The sequence below is a fragment of the Procambarus clarkii genome, chromosome 10 (assembly GCF_040958095.1).
Source record: "Procambarus clarkii isolate CNS0578487 chromosome 10, FALCON_Pclarkii_2.0, whole genome shotgun sequence".
Taxonomy (NCBI): domain Eukaryota; kingdom Metazoa; phylum Arthropoda; class Malacostraca; order Decapoda; family Cambaridae; genus Procambarus; species Procambarus clarkii.
Window position 1 is genome coordinate 24,853,898 of NC_091159.1, and position 21,507 is coordinate 24,875,404.

Consider the following 21,507-nt stretch of genomic DNA (forward strand, 5'->3'; position numbering starts at 1 on the left):
TGGAGGATGACACCATCCCCCAGCTGGAGGAGGAAGTACTGGAGGATGACACCATCCCCCAGCTGGAGGAGGAAGTATTGGAGGATGACACCATCCCCAGCTGGAGGAGGAAGCAGTAGCCTGACCCCATTAACAATATTCAAATACAGAAATCACCAAACACAGGGAGCTTGGGAGCCGTTGAACTAGACACCACCGGACAGCTAAGCCGGTACCCGAACACTGAAGCTCGACCCCTCCTCCCCTGCAGAAAACACAAATGGCTAAGAAACAATTAAGGAAGAACCAGACCCATCCCCCGTAGACCCACCCCCACCCCTCTGCTAAGTGCAGATGTAAACACCTGTGGGAGTAACACATGGTAGCATAAACACCCGTGACATGACTACACGGAGGAGCGGACACTGACGGCGCCACCCTGCCTCACGCCTCCAAGGTATTTCTCCCTCCTCCCCTGCATGACGGCTGGCGGTGGGGGCGGGAGAGGGGGCCACGGGGACCGGAAGGGAGGGGGTGTAGGGGCAGGGGGAGGGAAGTGAAGGTGACAGAACATAAGAATAGCGGCAACTACAGAAGACTTACGGGCTACTCATGCCCGTGCCAGCTCTTGGGTGGCTAATACCTGCTTGCTGGGGTTCTGGGAGTTCTTCTACTCCCCAAGCCCGGCCTCGTGGGTGTGTCTGTGTGTGTATTTTATAACCCATTATACAAAAAATATATAATATTCGTGGCAACTATCGGTCGAACGTACAAATATGGACTGTTGTACCCAATTTTTTTTTACTTTTGTCAAATAGAGTCCAGTGGATAGAGCGTTAGCCTCACACGCTTGGGGTTCACGATTCGAGTCTCCTAGAGCCCCAGGTAAATGGAATTGACTTTTTTATAGTTCTGGAAAAGCCCAATGACATTCTGAAATGTTTAACAGTAACTATACAACCTAACCTGCCCTAGACATAATCCATCAATCCTAAGCTTAACATAGGCCCATTTTAGTAATATTATATATATATATATATATATATATATTACACATAATACTAGGCCTAAGAATTTATATTTGGCTGTTGCCTCCTATTTCCATATTCTGTACAAAATAGTAAAAAATATTAATTATTTTAATACAGCAGTTCATTTATGTACTTTCGAGAAATAGTTGATACAGGTACTATCATTTTTGGATGACATTATGGTATTTCAACCCTATGGACCCTCCGGGAGTCGAACCCCGACCTTCATAGGTGGAGGTCAAGGTTGTACCACTGGACCAAACTGAACACAAATGGATAAAAAATAATCTAAGACATTTACTGAACAAGCTTAACATACTGCAAGAGATGTTTTCCCCACAGCTTGAACATTAAGGACAATTACATAATAAAGAACATCAGTGTGAACGTTTCGTGAAATACTGAACATCAGTTACCAACTTTCGTGACAATGAAATTACTAAACTATTTAATATTGTTAATATCTAAGTAACATTTAGGTCATGGGCCAGTGGCTCTTCTGCAGTTTCCTTTGTGCGTATGTTCTTATGAAATAAATAGATTTAGATCTTCGCATATTAAAGGTCGTGAGCAACATAACCCACTTAGAAGGCGTTTATAGTCGTGTTGGTTAGGGTCTTCTGGTTCAAAACCAATTCTATTTCATTACATGGTTGCATAACTGGTAAGATCAGCGAGAAATACAAAGTTGTGCGAGCAGTTATCCAAATGTTTCGTGGGTCGAGTCAAGGAAGTTCCTGATCAACCAGATTGTAGTGAACATGTGAGCGTGGGGTGGGAGGGGAGTTCCAAGCAACGGCCTGTTGGAGCAAGTTATCACACGGCAGGGTCGGTCTGGGAAGATGAACCGCGAGAACCCCTCTCCTTGTATACTCCAGGTACAGTATCTCTTAAGAGCTCCTCTGTGAGGACTCTTGTATACAGTCTCACCTTTGCTATTCATAACTAGACAATGTGTTAATACATTAATACATTCTCATCGACTTGAGAATGGTCCAGACCGGACCGAAACGTCGTCGTCCCTTCACTTTCTAGTGTGTGGTCTGGTCAACATACTTCAGCCACGTTATTGTGACTCATCACCTGCATGTGTTAATACACGTAAGCGCTTTGATTGTTCCCTTTGCTTGTGGTAACGTACCCACCAATCATCAGTTTTTCAGAACAGTTTAGTTGATATATAAACATCGACATCACTCATTAAACAACAGAGTCTGCCTGTTCATCCCACCTTCCTCACAGGAAGGCAATCCGGGAAGTCTCAATTACACACTAACAATCAATCCATCGTTACCGGTCTTCAGCAAGAGGGGGGAGCGTTGTGATGGTAATTATTGTCTTGTTATCTCAACGGCCAAGAAGCCTTACGTACACCAACCCTCGTCCCCATGTCACCGTTATGACATTCTTGCTTCGAGTCTGCCTCACCTCCCCCTCCACCACCTCTTCCAATATATGAGGCCGCTTTTCAAGTCCACTGCGGACTCACCATAGCCCGTGCTACTTGGAACTTTGTGTTCCAAGTAGCGAATCTTAAACAACAACAACAACCCCTTCAGTCATCTTATTAGTTAGGAGATGCGCATATGACCTTTAAACCTCTTGAGGGTTATTAAGGCTCTGATACTAGCTCACTGACCAAACCCCACACTTTATTGTACTGCAGTCCTGGATTATATTCATACCTAAACTGCCAGTATTTAGATATGAATATAGCAAGGTACACCTTCCGGCGTATATATAAGATGGTCCCAAGTCTCCATACACAGAGGAAAATAAAAATGTTTTTATGTGTAACCTTATGCATGAAAAGCATATTTTTATATTTAAATCGATTTGTAACCGTTTTAAACAAAATGGCCGTGTGCAGGGAGACGGTAGGAAGGACGGCTCGCCTTCAGCAACCATTCGAAATGCATCACCTATACACACAACACCAGGTGAGTTAACAAGGGGCCACCATTGGGGGGGGGGGAGGGGTTATCTTGAGATGATTTCAGGGTCTAGTGTCCCCGCGGCCCGGTCCTCGACCAGGCCTCCATCCCCAGGAAGCAGCCCGTAGCAACTGTCTAACTCCCAGGTACCTATTTACTGCTAGGTAACACGGGCATCAGGGTGAAAGAAACATTTTGCCCATCGATCTCCGCCTCCATCGGGGTTCGAACCCGAAACCTCAAGACTACGAATCCGAAGCGCTGTCCACCCAGTTGTCAGGCGCCCCAATGACAATCCGTGAGACTCTCCGCCCCCGGGGGGGGGGGAGTTAACACCAGGTGAGTTAACAAGGGGGGCATCATGAGAAGTTAATCTTGCTTCTCGGTGTATATATATACACTGACAATTTAGATTTGAATACAGTCTATGACTAAAGTAAAGTATACTTGTGGGTTAGGCAATACACTAGTGTCATGGCCAACCCTCAAGAGGTCAAAGGTCACGTGCTCAACACCTAACCAAAAAAGGTGACGAAGGGGGAAGGGAGGGGGGGCTGTTGGACCACCTCTGTCACCCCTCAGATTGACGGCATATTTCTGTCGGCCTACCCATTCACCGTCAGTATTCCTCAGGCCTAAACAAACATTATAAATTAGCCTGAGCATTATAAACAAATTAATAATATATAAAGGAAATATAATTATATAAGTGATTAACATTTATAGATACATCAGGTACTCCTGAACGGTCCTCAAAACGTGCCACTAGTGTGCGCGTTGCTTAGTTAAGTCTCATAAGTGACACGTGACAGTTAAGTGACAGTTAAGTGTCATAAGTAGCAAAGCGAAGCCCGCCCTCAAGTGTGTGCTGACCAAAGCCCTGATTTGAAGAGCCTATAATTTGGCCTGCGTAAATAACGTGTTCTGATTGGCGGAATTTTAGTCTGTCCAGTAAAAAATGACGTACTGATTAGAGAAGACAACCAATACGAATTACTATAATGACTCGTTCTCACTGTCGGAGTTTATTTAAATCAGCCTTGCCACAATAACGGCCTTTACTAAGCAAGGTACAGTCACCCTTGAATGCTCTCATGGCAAAGTCTAAGCTCTTGTGAAAAGTAACGATCAAGTAATTCGATTTATTTGGTAGAAACAATTCGATTGCATGTTGGAAAGTGAAGCAGGGCAGAGACTTGAGAGTTTGAGCGAAGGAGAAACGTGGACGTCTTCATCAGTGAGAATCACACACCCTTGCGGAAGAAGGACCAGGCCTCAACGTCGAAAATATGTCCTACGAACGAACTGACAAGTAACCCAACTCACACATGAAATTTAAAAAAGTAACGCCATTTTGAGTCCAGGACGGACCGAAACGACACCAGTTGCGCATGCTATTATCTGGAAGGGATTCTGGCAGGAATTATACTCCTCAGAATAGAATTTTTTTACTGACTTGCGAGAGCTTGGTCCAACAGACTGTTGCTTGCAGCGACGGGTTGGGTTATTAGTTTCAGCTCATTACTGCGACTTACAACGAAGTGTCAGTTTGCAGAGAGCAAGACATTATACAAAATACACTCAAATTGTCTTGATATATACTGAATGTATTTAACAACATTTCCATATCGCAAAGCATTAAAACAAATTCAGTCGATTTACAACCTTTAGTAATACATCCGTCCCAAAAACCGAAGCTCTTTAATAAATAATATGACCAGGCAATAATATAAATAATGTATTATTTATGTTATTGATAAATAATACAACATTTAAAAACCAATAGAATATTAATTAAGTATGCCCTGCGCATGCTAATGACATTGAAACCGAAGAGGAGGAAGAGGAGGAGGAGGAGGGGGAGGGGGTGACTGAGGTAATCGTGGAATTACTTGCCAACTCAAAGGTGGTCTGAAGGTTACAAGCTCTTGCACCGGGGGGAACACGACACCACCACCACTCGCAGGTCAACAACACAACCACGCTATACCACCACCACCGTATACTACACGTAACTCCAGTATACTACGGTATATTACAGCATACACACGCACATTATATAATATATATATATATATATATATATATATATATATATATATATATATATATATATATATATATATATATATATATATATAATATATATATATATTATATATATATATATATATATATATATATATATATATAATTATATAATGGTGGAATTAATATAGTCTGGTAAATCCAGCCACAAACACTCAGGTGTTCTGGTAGGACCAACAAGCAATACTGTGAGTTTGGGAGGCGGGGCGAGTAACCTGTCCTCCTACAACCTGTCCTCCTACAAAGAACGTCGCTTTTCGCCCGTATGCGTTACATAAGGCCATAAAATTGTCGTACTAGAAAATGGAAGCGGCTCGCGAAAATGACGTTTTGTCCCGTTTTCTGTTTTGGGTCCTCTGGTAGGTTAGGAGAGACCACTTTATATTGACCGTTTTCTTGACGTTGGGAAACATTTGGAGGACGGGCTGAGCAGGGAGGCAGGACAAGCAGGGAGGCAGGGCAAGCAGGGAGGCAGGGCAAGCAGGGAGGCAGGGCAAGCAGGGAGGCAGGACAAGCAGGGAGGCAGGACAAGCAGGGAGGCAGGACAAGCAGGGAGGCAGGACAAGCAGGGAGGCAGGGAGGCAGGGCAAGCAGAGTTGGGTCTAAAACTGTCCCAGAATGAACATCAGGATGTGATAGTGACTTTACATATCTCGTGCACGCCATCTATAAACAATATGTTATTTGTTTTCGTTACGTAAGGTAAGGTTAGGATACGATAAATTATTCACTCAGACACCAGACATGACAATGTGCTCCATAGCTTTTGAATTCAAATCTCACAATAAACTTTTTAACAGTGACATTTCTATGGCTTAGACTTTAGGACACTATATCGCAGTAAAACATTAATGTTTGGAGTTAAAAGTCAGATAAAAAATATATATATAAAAAACTGAAAAAATATTAAAAATAAATCGTGTTCAACAAACGTTTATCAAAGTAAAAATTATTAGAAGTTACACGTTACATTTGTAAATTATTGTGGATAAAAAAATTACTTCACAAGTAATTGTGGGCTTTATTTTAGGACAAAATCCCCTAGGAATTCCCTTAAGACAAAAACCTCATTAGTGCAAAACCCCTAACGTAACTCAGTATTAACTTACATAAATAAAAAAATGTCTAAGAACATAATATTTTTTTAGAATTACTAACGTAATTCATCCGAGGGGGTTTTGTCCCAAGGCGATTTTGTCTAAGACTCCATGGGCCAGATTCACGAAAGCACTTACGCAAGCACTTACGAACCTGTACATCTTTTCTCAATCTTTGGCGGCTTTGTTTCCAATTATTAAACAGTTAATGAGCTCCGAAGCACCAGAAGGCTGTTTATAACAACAGTTGAATGAGAAGTTTTCATGCTTGTAAACTGTTTAATAAATGTAACTAAAGCCGTTAAAGATTGAGGAAAGAGGTACACGTTCGTAAGTGCTTGCGTAAGTGCTTTCTTGAATCTGGCCCCATTTTTACTGAACCCTGAATTCAAGCATAAGTTGAATTTCAAGGAATTTTAATGAAATAGGCATTGTACCATTAAAACTTTTATATTTAATAATCTCAGTGAGATAAAAAAAGCTTATTAAAGCAGTTTACTTTCCAACCAATACAAAAAATCAAATTTAAATCCTTAAAAAACAGAAAAAAACAAGAGAAAGCAAGTCATAAATTAATTATCAGCAGCTGTGTAGGAGCTCACATGTCTACCCGGTAGTTATAACGCCACAGTCAACACCAACACCAATACATTATTGCCACTCGTCCCTACAAGAGACTGACATCGAGAAATTAATGTTGACGTTAAAGAGTTTTAACTTACAAACGACCTCGACTAAACTATTGAGGATTTTTTCCCTCCATACACGACAACAGCGGCGTGTTGAAACGCATACCAGAAAAAAAAGAGTACATTATGTTGATTTATTTTCCTGGTATATAATATGTGTTTTGAACTTGGATAAAAGTGGTATAGTCCTCAGCAGGACAACGACGACGAAGTCGGGGTACGGTGAAATCGAACACAGGCGTTTCGCATGTCTCGTTTTCTAATATTTAAGATTGGATATTTAACGTATTTTTATGGAGGACATTAAATATCAAGTTCTTAATATCTGGATACTGGATATTGTTAGGTTAGGCTGGCTTGGGTTAGGCTAGGCTGTGGTAAAGTGGGTTAGGTTCCTTTGAATTGGGATGATTGCTTTATAAAGCAAATTTTTTTAACGAACAGTCTTATACATGAAATGACATACCCAATCATCCGAAGGTGGGAGCAATTAACTGTGCGGTCTATATATTACCTTAAATATCTACCTTCTAGCACAAAGGATATATATATATATATATATATATATATATATATATATATATATATATATATATATATATATATATATATATATATTACACATACTGTTCAGTAAAAATACTGTGGTTATACCTAGCTGATAGGCATGCTTAGGTAACAAAATACACATAAAGCATCATTTATTTCTTTCCCCAAATTCAAACTTCAATTTGAATTTGGGGAAACAAGATTAAAGTTAAAACAAAACGATAATTTAATAAAAGAATAAAAAAGAACTTTAACACTTGCAATACAATTGTCTTGTCCTCGTTATATATGAATGATGACACAAATGACAACTCAATAACTCGGACGCTGAAATAATAAAATGCAAAATAGAAGTACCACAAGGTAGTCTTACCCAGATCCACACCACTTCCAACCTGCCGGAGCAGTTTACCAAAATCAGTACAGGTCTTGTGCTGACGAACATACGAAGCTGACTGGAGTTGGAGGTTGGTCTACACATGACATCACCTCACCTGCCACCCAGGAGTGCAGGTGGCGTGACCACAAACTAATTGAGCAGGTGTTTGGTTAGTCCGTCATAGCACGGTAGGCAATGAAACTATAAACCAATCAAATACATTAATATATAGAGTAACGTAAGGGAATTTAACACTGTGATACAAAATATGTACAGAACAAGGGTACATGAGTCCCTGAGAGGACGTAGAGTCGATAAGAGACTTGACGAGGCTGCTAAAAGAAGCCAGAAACTCTAATGCAGAGGGTTAGTATGTGACAATACAAGAACTCTTGTATGTAAAATAAAGCACGTGCCGAGACATAGCTTCGATCAGTCACACAAAATGCTGTGAACAAAATACTCACTGCAGCCATCACGGACTAGGATAGTCCTCAGCTTGTATATACACAGCCTGAACCCGATTGTCCTTTGTTTTGGGTTGAAATAAATGTTAAGACTCAGCTGGAATCGAGCCCCACATCTCGAAACCGAGTTTCTGATACAGTACGTTACAGACAATACAGCAACTTGACGGAGTTCGATTACTAAAGCATATTTTAGCTACCGAAACGTCAACATGGACCAAAATATACAATGACAATTAGCTTAGTCAACAGTAAGAAGACACACCAGTATACTCTTATAGTGATCGGGTGTTCGACATGTAACTACCCTACCAGTAAAATTAGCACACTCAGGCAATCGTGAGATGAGCTCCCGGGAAACAAATTGATTTTAATAACCCTGGGCGCCACGGTGTCCAGAGGCACGTTATGCATAACACTCGATGTATAACACACGACGGTACATACAAATACATAAATTAAATGTTTAACCCTTTCATCTGAGATGAGCTCAACGATCACAGGTGCTATATAGTCGTACTGGCTTGGCGCTTTCCCCCTATTTTTTTTTAATTATAAAAATCAGCGATCACAGAGTTCCAGCTCAACACGCTGATAATTTAACAGTAAATAAAGATTTGTAGTTGCTGCTGTAATTATCGCCATTTTTCCACACCTCGCTGCAGCATCAAATTGTCCGTCACTGAAAAAAAGCAATTAAGTAATTTCTCTATGATTCACGCGGTGCTTGAAGCCCTGATGCTATGTTTTTAAAGCGCTGGTTTGAACACAAGTAGTCTGCTTATTGCATTTCTCCATACAATCTATATCTTCGAAAGAAAATGTCTTGCCTGTTTGTCCATGGTTAGAGGCCAGCCGCTCGGGGCTAGTATCATCCAACTTTTCAAGATGACTCATTGGTGGTATGCGAGTATCATAAGGTGATCGGGGTCACCTTACCTTGAGGTTACTTTGAGGTGCTTCCGGGGCTTAGGGTCCCCGCGGGGTGGTCGTCGGCCAGGCCTCCTGGTTGCTGGACTGATCAACCAGGCTGTTGGACGCGGCTGCTCGCAGCCTGACGTATGAGTCACAGCCTGGTTGATCAGGTATCCTTTGGAGGTGTTTGTCAAGTTCTCTCTTGAACACTGTGAGGGGTCTGCCAGTTATGCCCCTTATGTGTAGTGGAAGCGTGTTGAACAGTCTCGGGCCTCTCATGTTGATAGAGTTCTCTCTCAGAGTTCCTGTTGCACCTCTGCTTTTCAACGGGGGTATTCTGCACATCCTGCCATGCCTTCAGGTCTCATGTGATGTTATTTCTGTGTGCAGGTTTGGGACCAGCCCCTCAATTATTTTCCATGTATAGATTATTGTGTATCTCTCCCACCTGCGCTCAAGGGAGTACAGATTTAGGCTCTTTAGTCGGTCCCGGTAGTTTAGATGTTTTACATTGTTCTAGCAGTAAAGGGTCTCTGCACGCTCTCCAGGTCAGCAATTTCTCCAGCTTTGAAAGGGGCTGTCATTGTGCAGCAGTAGTCCAGTCTAGTGAGCACAAGCGTTTTGAAAAGTATCATCATCGGTACAGTATCTCTAGTGTGAAAAGTTCTTATTATCCAACAAGATAACTTGTTATCAAGTTCGTGATAATAAGTTCTTGTTATCCAACAACGAGAGAGAGAGAGAGAGAGAGAGAGAGAGAGAGAGAGAGAGAGAGAGAGAGAGAGAGAGAGAGAGAGAGAGAGAGAGAGAGAGAGAGAGAGAGAGAGCGAGAGAGCGAGAGAGAGAGAGAGAGAGAGAGAGAGAGAGAGAGAGAGAGAGAGAGAGAGAGAGAGAGAGAGAGAGAGAGAGAGAGAGAGAGAGAGAGAGAGAGAGATTGGGAGGAGATGGAGATGTGGGAGAGATTGCGAGGGTGGAGCGGGAAGGAATGAGGGGAGAGGGGATGTTGTGGGAGAGGGAAGGAAAGAATATGAGCGGGAGAGGGGAGGAAGTGGAGCAGAGGAGAGGGGTGGATAGAGGAAGATAAGAGAGAGAAGCGAGAAAGGGGAGGTCAGAAGAAACGGGGGGGGGAGAGACACCCCGTGCCCAGTTGGGTAACCCATAGAGAATATTATAAAAATATAAATAATCTAGGAGTTCCAACAACCCATTACAAATGTATTAAAATAAAACTGAAGCACCGTAATACTGACGTTTTTCATTCATCAATAGGTAAAGTGGGTTGCTTGGGTTCATACGTTTCTGGTTAGGCAAAAGGCAAAAAGTTGTATTATTTTAACGGAGTGAAAAATCGGGACGATAAGATACGCCCGCACTTGTGTTGTGTCCATAAAGAGACGCTGAGATGCAGTTGGTGATGTCTTACAAAGCAGCCCGTTCTGGCAAGCGTTCCCAACGTCAAGACACTTGTATTAAAGTGACTTATCCCAACCTACCAGAGGGCCCTCGAACAGAAAACAGGACATTACGTCAATTTCGCGAGCGGCTACCATTTAGTAGTACGAGAGTTTTTGGCCTTAGGTAAATTATACGTCAAAATACAACGTGCTATTAAGAGGGCGGGTTGTAGAAAAACAATATGGTACTCACCCCTCAACCCTTCCAGGAGTAAAATAATTTTCAGGTAATTCATCCTCTATGCAGTAAGCTAGGCTTGACCAGCAGCCTCAACAAAAACACCGCTGGGTTTCAACACCATTTCTATAATCTTGAAGAAAAACTAAACAACCTGAAGGGGATGGACCAGTGAATAGGAAATCTGGATGCCCCTTATGCTTTAAACCTTCTCACAAGATGTCTAACTTTGCCTAGGCTAACCAAACCGATTTTCTGATTCTCTTTTGACAGCCAGAAAATGAGATAATGAGAAACTCCCGAAAGCAATATCGATGAAAGCACCCTACCTCTCACTGGAAGACTGACAATGGGCCAAAGCAACGCTTACATTTGCTTCGGGAGTACAGATATTCCCAAGACAACACAGCTGACATAAACAGCATTCTCCACGCACTGCTGCTACTGAATTAGTGAGAGAGCATTGCAGACATTTCCCTATATTATTGAAGAGCTGGTCAGTAGGATAGTGTTGTAGACTTTTTATCCCAACCATTTTTCCATATATTTCAAATCGCCAAATAGGAATAGTTTTATATCAGATAATATCGTTTTAATAAGTGAGACAAAATCCGGGGAAGATGAAGCCAACCTATCTGCGATAGCCCATTATGTAGGGGATTTACTATTGGCTGCTTCTAGTTTCTCCCAGAGTATCCACCTCGATTTTTTCCAAGGCCATCGTATTTGAGAAATATCAAAGGGAAAGAATGTAAGGCAGTAACACAGGCTCTCCTTACCTTCCCCTCTTGTACCTTTGGATGGCAACAGAAAGCATGATTTTCATATGATGATCTCAATTAGGACTGTTGTAAGGTATATAAAATAAAGATAGATTTCCTTTCAATCATACGAGAATGACAACAACGCCTCCAAGAGAGGCGTTGCATTCACCGCTATGGTGAATTAACCCAGTATTGATATTTTGCATTTCTCGCTAATACACAATTCTTAACGAACTCTTCAGAACAAGATGATAAAGAGAGCAAAGGTTATATACCGCTATATACTGGATACAAAACAGAACTAGTCGTTGATGCTACATCTAGCGACCAAGTCATGATGACTTTATCAGCCTGTAACAAAGCCTAGTCATGATGACTGTAAGCCTGTAACAAAGCCTAGTCATGGCGAATTTTAAAGCTTGTATCAAAGCCCAATGATCCTTTAAAGCCTTTATCGAAGCTCAGACATACGCTAAAGCCTCGTATACCAGCTATCCCTCCCCTCCCCCCCCCCCTTTTCCCCTCTCAACCAACCACACACTCCTTCAAATACACTTGAAGGAATATAGCAACTTGGACCTGCAAGATATTCAGTGTAGTTTCTTAAATCAAGTACAACGTTTCCAGATCACTTACCTTAAGCCGCTCAACATTTAACTAAATCCGTCACACTCATCCAAGATGAATTTAGATTTGCGAAGATTGAATATTACAACTTGAATCATCACCTTCAATAACCATCTTAGGTTCAATTGTATCAGTGGATAGATTTTGATATTAGATTATTATAATTCGAAAAGACTCCGAATGACAAAATATATCTATAATTTAGGCATCAATGCTTCACTTGCCATGAAATATTCTACCCACTAGGCTCTCTAGTCAGCTTGTTCTACCAAACGTTCCCAACGTGATTAAACTGTTGTACTAAATTGCCCAAACCTAACCTACCCGAAGACCCGAGACCAGAAAATGGGACGTCGCATTAATTTCAAGAGCCGCGGTTACCTTACTATGATTTCAGGGCTCAACGTCACCGTGGCCCGGTCCTCGACCAGGCCTCCTGGTCGAGGCCTGGTCGTCTACCATCTTTAGTACATCAGTTTTGGACGTTATGGAAACTATACGTCAAAATGCGATGCACTATTCATGAGAACGGGTTACTCTGCTATAGGGGAGGAGGGAGGGATATGGGGAGGGGGGGAAGGGGAGGAGCCAAAATTTGAACAACCTTCACTCTGAGAGTAACGGATTATGCTGCACATATGTTAATATTTACTAGAAATTATAAAATAACCATGTACATATTAGTTAATATTTCAGAAACCCCCATTAAATTATGCCTCTTTCGTTATACTGCTTCAACAAAGTATGATTTTCTTCGCAAATATATTGGAATTTATATCTGAACTTAGATAAACATCTGTATTAACAACAAAACGATAAATTGCAATCTGCAGAAACACGGAATCATAACCCAGAGAGCAAAACACACGCTGAGTAACGTTGAAGCAAAGCTTTCAACGCTAATAACGTTATCATCGTTATCCACGTTGATTCGAAGTCGTTTGCCCAACCTGAGCCCACTGGGAAGGGAAGAGAACTATCAGGGGGAGAGCACCAAGCCATTACGACTATACAGCCTACTGGGAAGTGGCTCACTATACACGAATCTTATGAAACACATAATTTTCAATAGGATTTTCAATCTTACTTCTAGTCCATGGAGGAATTAAGAGCGATAATAACCCATCAACATTCACCAAAGACTAAGCCCCTATAACCCACAGCACCAAGTCCGGTAGTTCGTCGGTGATTTGAATTACCTGGTAATATTGGGTAGTCAGTGGGGGGGGGGGGGGAGAGTCTAGGTACACTCTTCAGCTCTGCGTTTGTTTAACATTTGCATATTCGATATTCTTGCATTACTTGCAGAACATTTGGGTCCACGTGGCCCTCCTCGTGCAACAACCGACTCACCGCCGCCACAACACGGGTCACAACTGACGCACCACCACTATAACATAGGTTACAACCGATTCACCCCCACCACAACATGGACATCAACCCCCACAACATGGACGACAACCCCCACAACATGGACATCAACCACCACAACATGGACATCAACCACCACAACAAGGACATCAACCACCACAACATGGACATCAACCACCACAACATGGACATCAACCACCACAACTTGGACATCAACCACCACAACATGGACATCAACCACCACAACATGGACAACAACAACCACAACACGGACATCAACCACCACAACATGGACGACAACCACCACAACATGGACATCAACCACCACAACTTGGACATCAACCACCACAACATGGACATCAACCACCACAACATGGACATCAACCACTACAGCATGGACAACCACCCCCACAACATGGATATCAACCACCACAACATGGACAACAACCACCACAACATGGACATCATCCACCACAACATGGACATCAACCACCACAACATGGACAACAACCTCCACAACATGGACAACATCCACCACAACATGGACAACAACCACCACAACACGGACAACAACCACCACAACATGGACATCAACCACCACAACATGGACATAACCACCACAACATGGACAACAACCACCACAACATGGACATCAACCACCACAACATGGACATCAACCATCACAACATGGACATCAACCACCACAACATGGACATCAACCACCACAACATGAACATCAACCACCACAACATGGACATCAACCACCACAACATGGGGAACAACCACCACAACATGGACATCAACCACCACAACATGGACATCAACCATCACAACATGGACATCAACCACCACAACATGGACATCAACCACCACAACATGGACATCAACCATCACAACATGGACATCAACCACCACAACTTGGACATCAACCACCACAACATGGACATAACCACCACAACATGGACAGCAACCACCACAACATGGACATCAACCACCACAACATGGACATCAACCATCACAACATGGACATCAACCACCACAACATGGACATCAACCACCACAACATGAACATCAACCACTACAACATGGACATCAACCACCACAACATGGACATCAACCACTACAACATGGACATAACCACCACAGCATAGACAACAACCACCACAACATGGACATCAACCACCACAACATGGACATCAACCATCACAACATGGACATCAACCACCACAACATGGACATCAACCATCACAACATGGACATCAACCACCACAACATGGACATCAACCACCACAACATGGACATCAACCACCACAACATGGACATCAACCGAGGCATCGCTCACGGAGACAACATAATGCAAAACGTTGTATAAAAGATAAGCTGTAAAAGTTATGTGAAGCGTTGACCTTTCACCCTAAAAAAATAAGAATTAGCATTTTCCCCCGATTTAATAAAATGGAAACGAATTCATTTATGAAGTGCAAAAAAGAAAGAATGGTTACTTATTTCAAATATAATTTCATTTCACGCGTGTGTTTGTGCGTGAGAAAAAGCAATTATTTCATGTCAGTGGAAGTATTTCTATTTAGTATAATCTAAACGTCACTTGCCCTTAATATATTCATGTACAATAATTCCGTTTCACGTATCTCTTCGATAAATAAACATGTCTTTGAGATGTTGAAAGCTTAAAGTGTCTCAAGCAGGGGTATGATTAAATTGTACACAATATAATAATAATAATAATAATAATAATAATAATAATAATAATAATAATAATAATAATAATAATAATAATAATAATAATAATAATAATAATTTAGTTTATCATTATAAATCTTGTTTTTATCTTTATAAATCCTTTAATATATGTAGTTAGATTAGGATATATATACATTTAAGCGGTTGGGTTTGGTTAGGTTGGTTTTGGCTAAACTGTTAAGTTGGGTTGGGCTGAGTGGGGTTAAGTTTGGTTGGGTAAGACCAGATTGAATTTAATATCTTATGTAACGATGGCGTGTGTACACGTATATTCGGACAGGGCGCAAAGGAACAAGCCAATAATGCTGACCTTTGCTTGGCGAGGCTACATCCCACCAGCACATAACGCAGCCCGTCCTCTCCAGCGTTCAATACCTCACTAAACTGATGTACTAAATTGCCCGTACTTAACCAAACCGAAGACCCAACGAATAGAAAACGGGGACATCACGTCAATTTTACGAGCTGCTGTAATTTCGGCCTTAGGGAAACTTATACATCAAAATACGGTGCGCATTACGACAGAACGCGTTGAGTCAGTGTGGCCGATAGTTATGTCCTGACGAACAGTGTAGCCCGTAAGTTATTTTCAAACATACATACATATTATTATTATTTATATACACACACACACATACATACATACATACATACATACATACATACATACATACATACATACATATATATATATATATATATATATATATATATATATATATATATATATATATATATATATATAAAATGTGTGTGTGTGTGTGTGTGTTTGTATTGTACCTAATAGGCAGAATTCCACTACTTGGCCTAGTATGCATGGCCCGATTTGCCTAACAGGCAATGATTTTCGTTAATTTAAAATATTTCTTTCCAAATCGGTATATTCTAATTAATATTATTATATTATGTTAAATACATGAAGTACTGACTTTGTTATGTTAGGTTAGGTTAGGTAGGTTAGGCTAGATATGATTAAATTTCTAATGTAAATTTTAACTCAAATTAAGATAAATTAAAATCATATATTACGTCTTCATCATTCCATAAGAAAAACTATGAAAAAATATAATATTTCAGGGATATTCAGCTTGTTACGTAACTTGGCCTATTTGAACATTATATATCTATATATATATATATATATAAATATGTGTATATATATATATATATATATATATATATATATATATATATATATATATATATATATATATATATATATATATACACATATATATACCTGGCCCGGAGGCCAAAACTCACAACTAACTTTGCCGTATGAGTTCCTGTCTGTTATGGCAGTTATTACGCTTCAAATACATGTTTCATTTGGCGTTGGGCCGATGACTGCCTAAGTCTGGTCACCTGACATTTACTGGTGATGACACGCCGACTTGCTAAGGTCGGGTCCACCCATTCTGGGAAGGGTTGTTGTTGTTTGGTGTTTTAAGATTCAGCTACTGGGAACAATAAGTTCCAAGTAACACGGACTATGGTGAGCCCGTAGTGAACTTTACCTGGCACAGGAGCGGGGCTGTAACTGCTGGGAAGGGATGAAAGCACGACAAGAAACAGTGTAGCTTAATAGTCCTCTGGGGATCCACTGGCCAGTGATCAACATGCAAAGTCAAATGCTAGCGACTTGAGGCTACTGAACCCAATTAAAAAAATAACTAATAATTTGTTTGTGTAACTGCTAGTAAGCGTATACACTATTGAAACCCATATCACAGCCGTAACTACTAGGCGGTGACAAAGTGGGACCCAACAGGCTTGATTGCTTAAAAGCTAATCCGTGTGATGTTTATTATTGAAATGTACGATGCAACGCAATTATTTACACCGAACTATTCGCGAGGCTTCAAGCGTCGCTTGTTCTGTTTGGGAAATTCAAACCACTGGCAAAATCTATTCATGTGAAACAATTAATATTGAGCAGCTCTAGAAATAACAGCTAGTACTAAACAATTCCAGGTCAAAACGAACCATTGGTAACAAACTAATCACCAGATATGACACCCTTAATAAATTTCCGTCGATGAGACCTCAATAGATTTCGTAATACGCACGACTGAAACCAATAACTTCGTATGGTTTTGTATTGTTTATGAAGGTCCAGAGTAATTGCACTAACGGCCTGAATTACGAAAATGTGGGGAAACCTCCTAAATAAACCAAAGCCCAGACACACCCGCCTTCCTAAAACCCCTCAGTCTCTGCATGCGGCTTCGAATCCTATCACTATTTATACACCAAATTTAAAATTAATTGTGATTTATGCAAAACAACTACAACTTTAGAATAATTTGTATTTCATACATAATAACTACAACTTTAAAGTAACATGTATTTCATACAAAATAACTACAACTTTATAAAATCTTGTATTTCATGCAAAAACACTACATCTTTAGAATAACTTGTATTTCATACATAATAACTACAACTTTAAAGTAACATGTATTTCATACATAACTACTACAACTTTATAATTACTTGTAATTCATGCAAAAACACTACAACTTTTAGAGTAACATTCCAGTAAACAAACTACAACTTATAATAAATTGCATTTCAGGCAAAAAAAACTACAGCTTTATAAAAACTTGGATTTGATGCAAAAACTACAGCTTTATTACTTGCATTTCACCCAAAAACTACAACCTGATAATAACTTGTATTTCATGCAAAAACACACCAACTTTTAGAATAACTTGTATTTCATACAAAACAACAACTTTAGAATATCTTGCATGTCATACAAAACCACTACAAATGTACAACATATACCGCATGTATTTTGGATTGTTTTAATTCTAAATGGCATGATTTCATTTATCTCTAATGTTGTGATTCGACGGTTGTTGAGTGTTCCAGGTCGTGAACACCCAGCTGGCTGTTAGTGACCCCTGACCCCTGGGTGCAGATCATAATCGCCTACGGAAATGGGGACAGCTGGACCACACAGCACTGGATTGTAAGCCCTACAATGGAATGCATGCTCTCTCTCTCGCTCTATGTATGTATATATATATATATATATATATATATATATATATATATATATATATATATATATATATATATATATATATATATATATATATATATATATGTCGTACCTAGTAGCCAGAACGCACTTCTCGGCCTACTATGCAAGGCCCGATCTGCCTAATAAGCCAAGTTTTCCTGAATTAATATATTTTCTCTTATTCTTTTCTTATGAAATGGTAAAGCTACCCATTTCATTATGTATGATGTCAATTTTTTGTTATTGGAGTTAAATTTAACGTAGATATATGACCGAACCTAACCAACCCTACCTAACCTATCTTTATAGGTTAGGTTAGGTTAGGTAGCCGAAAAAGTTAGGTTAGGTTAGGTTAGGTAGGTTAGGTAGTCGAAAAACAATTAATTCATGAAAACTTGGCTTATTAGGCAAATCGGGCCTTGAATAGTAGGCTGAGAAGTGTGTTCTGGCTACTAGGTACGACATATATATACAGTATATATATATATATATATATATATATATATATATATATATATATATATATATATATATATATATATGAATTTAATACATTTTTCGAATTTTTTTCTTATGAAATGATTAAACTATCCATTTCATTATGTATGAGATAAGTTATTTTCATTTGAGTTAAAACTAACGTAGATATATAACCGAACCTAACCAACCCTACCTAACCTAACCTATCTTAACCTAGCCTAAACTAATATAACTAATTTAGTAATTCATGTTCTTAACAAAATACTTGTATAATAATAACATTTCAAATAAACACATTAAAACAATTTATTGAAAATAAAGAAAATCACTCGGCCTATTAGGCAAATCGGGCCTTGCGTTGTAGGCGGAGAAGTGTGTTTTGGCTACTAGGTAGGATATATATATATATATATATATATATATATATATATATATATATATATATATATATATATATATATATTTATATATATATCTATATATATATATATGTCGTACCTAGTAGCCAGAACGCACTTTTTGGCCTACTAGGCAAGGCCCGATTTGCCTAATAAGCCAAGTTTTCCTGAATTAATATATTTTCTCTATTTTTTTATATATATATATATATATATATATATATATATATATATATATATATATATTGGGGTTCAACTTTGCTCCCATAGGATCCGAGGCGCTTGGTCCATGGGGAGAAAGTGCAAAGAGGTTTAATTCTTAAAGTTTTGGGTTCCAAGTTTATTAAAGCAACAAGGGACTCTAGCGCGGCAAGCTTCCTTTTCCCAGCACCTCAGCCTGCCGAATAATGGGCATGGGCCGTTTAGGGAGGATAGGAGCCACCTGGGGAGGACAGGAGCCATCTGGGGAGAACAGGAACCGTTTGGGGAGGACAGGAGTCGTCTGGGAGCAACAGGAGCCGTTTGGGGAGGACAGTAGCCGTCTAGTGAAAACAGGAGCGGTCTGGGTAGAACAGAAGCCGTCTGGGGAGGACAAGATCTATCTGAAAAGGACAAGAGCCAACCGGGAAGGACAGGAGATATTTGGGAAAGACAGAAGCCATCTGGGAAGGATAGGAGGAATCTGAAGAAGACAGGAGCCGTCTGCGACGGAGTGGTTAGGACACGATGCCTTGTAGACGGATACTGCGTGTGGGTCAAAGACGAAGGTGGGCGGCCTGGAGGGTGGATGTTCTGGTGGGTCAAGGCTGGTAACTGAACGCCAAGGAGAATAGGGTGGGCGGATAGTTGGGTTGTTGGCGTCGAATGGGCGGCCTCTAGGATCTGGGCGGAGGATGGGCGGCCTGCCCGGCCAGAGGGCAGGCGCCTCGGTACAGCGGCAGCAGGTGGTCGGACTGGCAGGTAAGGGGAGGCGAGGGGCAGACTGTGACTGTGGCCTCTTGGACTTGTGGCAGTTTATGGATTCAGGGGAAGGCTTGGTGGACCGTGGGCGGCTGATGGGTGGACTGATGGATCAGTGATGTTTAGGACTGGTTTGATGGTTCAGTGGTGGCACGTGGACCCTGGGTGGCTGGTAGAGGGCCTGGTGGACTATCGGTGGTTGATAGGCGGCCTGGTGGACCATTAGTGGCTAGTGGGTAGTTCAGGGGACTATGGGTAGCTGTTGGCGACGTAGTGGACCATGGGTGGCTGGTGGGCGGCCAGCGGCGTGTCTGGTGGCCCAGGGGCGGCGTAATGGACCAACAACAGTGTGGGCGGCTCAAGGGCGGCGGGTGCAGGCTAGTAACGAACGTTCCCACTGGGATTGTTCTTTTGAATGGGTGGCAGAGCGTGGTGTCGGGCGGGGAGGAGGGCGGCCGGGTGACATAATAGCGGATCATCTTACACCCTCCCCGGCCACCCCCGGGGCCCCGGAGCCCGCACACACCCGGGAGCGTCACAACCTTCCCTACACGCCCGCAGGGTAGCCGCCGCCTCCCGTCTCACGCCCACCGCCTCCCGTCCCGCGCCCACTACACCCCGTCCCGCGGCCTGCCGTCCCGCGCCCCCTGCTGCACCTTGGAGGCCCGGCGCGCACACTCCTGCCGCACCTCAAGCCCTTCCCGCACGCCAGGGCCGCAGGCGCCACGCTTCACTTCAACCAATATTCAACAAAACAGGAAGGAAGGACTCACCTGCGGGCGGTGTAGGAGACGGGTGTGGAGGACACACTCACGGGTCAGCAGCAGGAGGAAGGTGACGGCAGCATCAGGCGGCCACACACTACACTATAGCACCTCCGCCACTACACTGACGCCCTCGCTGCTCGCTCCTCACACCGGCCTCTCTCTCCCCGCCACACCCACAACCACCATCACAACTCACAACATCCACCTCACTGCACTCACAAACCCTCAAATTCCATTTACTCCCGCCGCTAACTAATCTCTCTCAGGAGCCCTTACACAAATTTTGTCCCACGAATGTGTTTTCATTTTATCTCGGGAGGGGAAGAGCCGGGGAGCAGCGGCGGGCGGCGACCACCCGGCCCCGCCCTCCTCCCGCCCCTCGCCCCGCCCACACGCCGCCCCGACCAATCAGCGGCCGGGGGCGGGCACCCGCTGGCCAATCACCGCCCGGCTATTTCCGGGCCCGGCTGCTCGTCTGTAGCTGTCAAATCGCGAGTCAAAATTGAGATGCAAGCATGTGTGTCCCGCCAGACATCGCCTGCGAATTAGACGGCACTTGACAGATTTGATGGACATATTGGAACCTTG

General features: G+C 41.8%; 1 protein-coding gene across 1 annotated transcript in view; it reads right to left on the reverse strand.

The window, feature by feature from the left end:
* The window catches only part of eya (eya transcriptional coactivator and phosphatase 2), a 288,120-nt gene extending 266,912 nt beyond the window's left edge, over positions 1-21,208 (reverse strand). Inside the window, exon 1 of the mRNA XM_069321765.1 lies at positions 20,926-21,208. The gene's annotated coding sequence lies outside the window, so the exon portion shown is untranslated. The remainder of the gene's footprint in view (positions 1-20,925) is intronic.
* Positions 21,209-21,507: the final 299 nt, after the last annotated feature.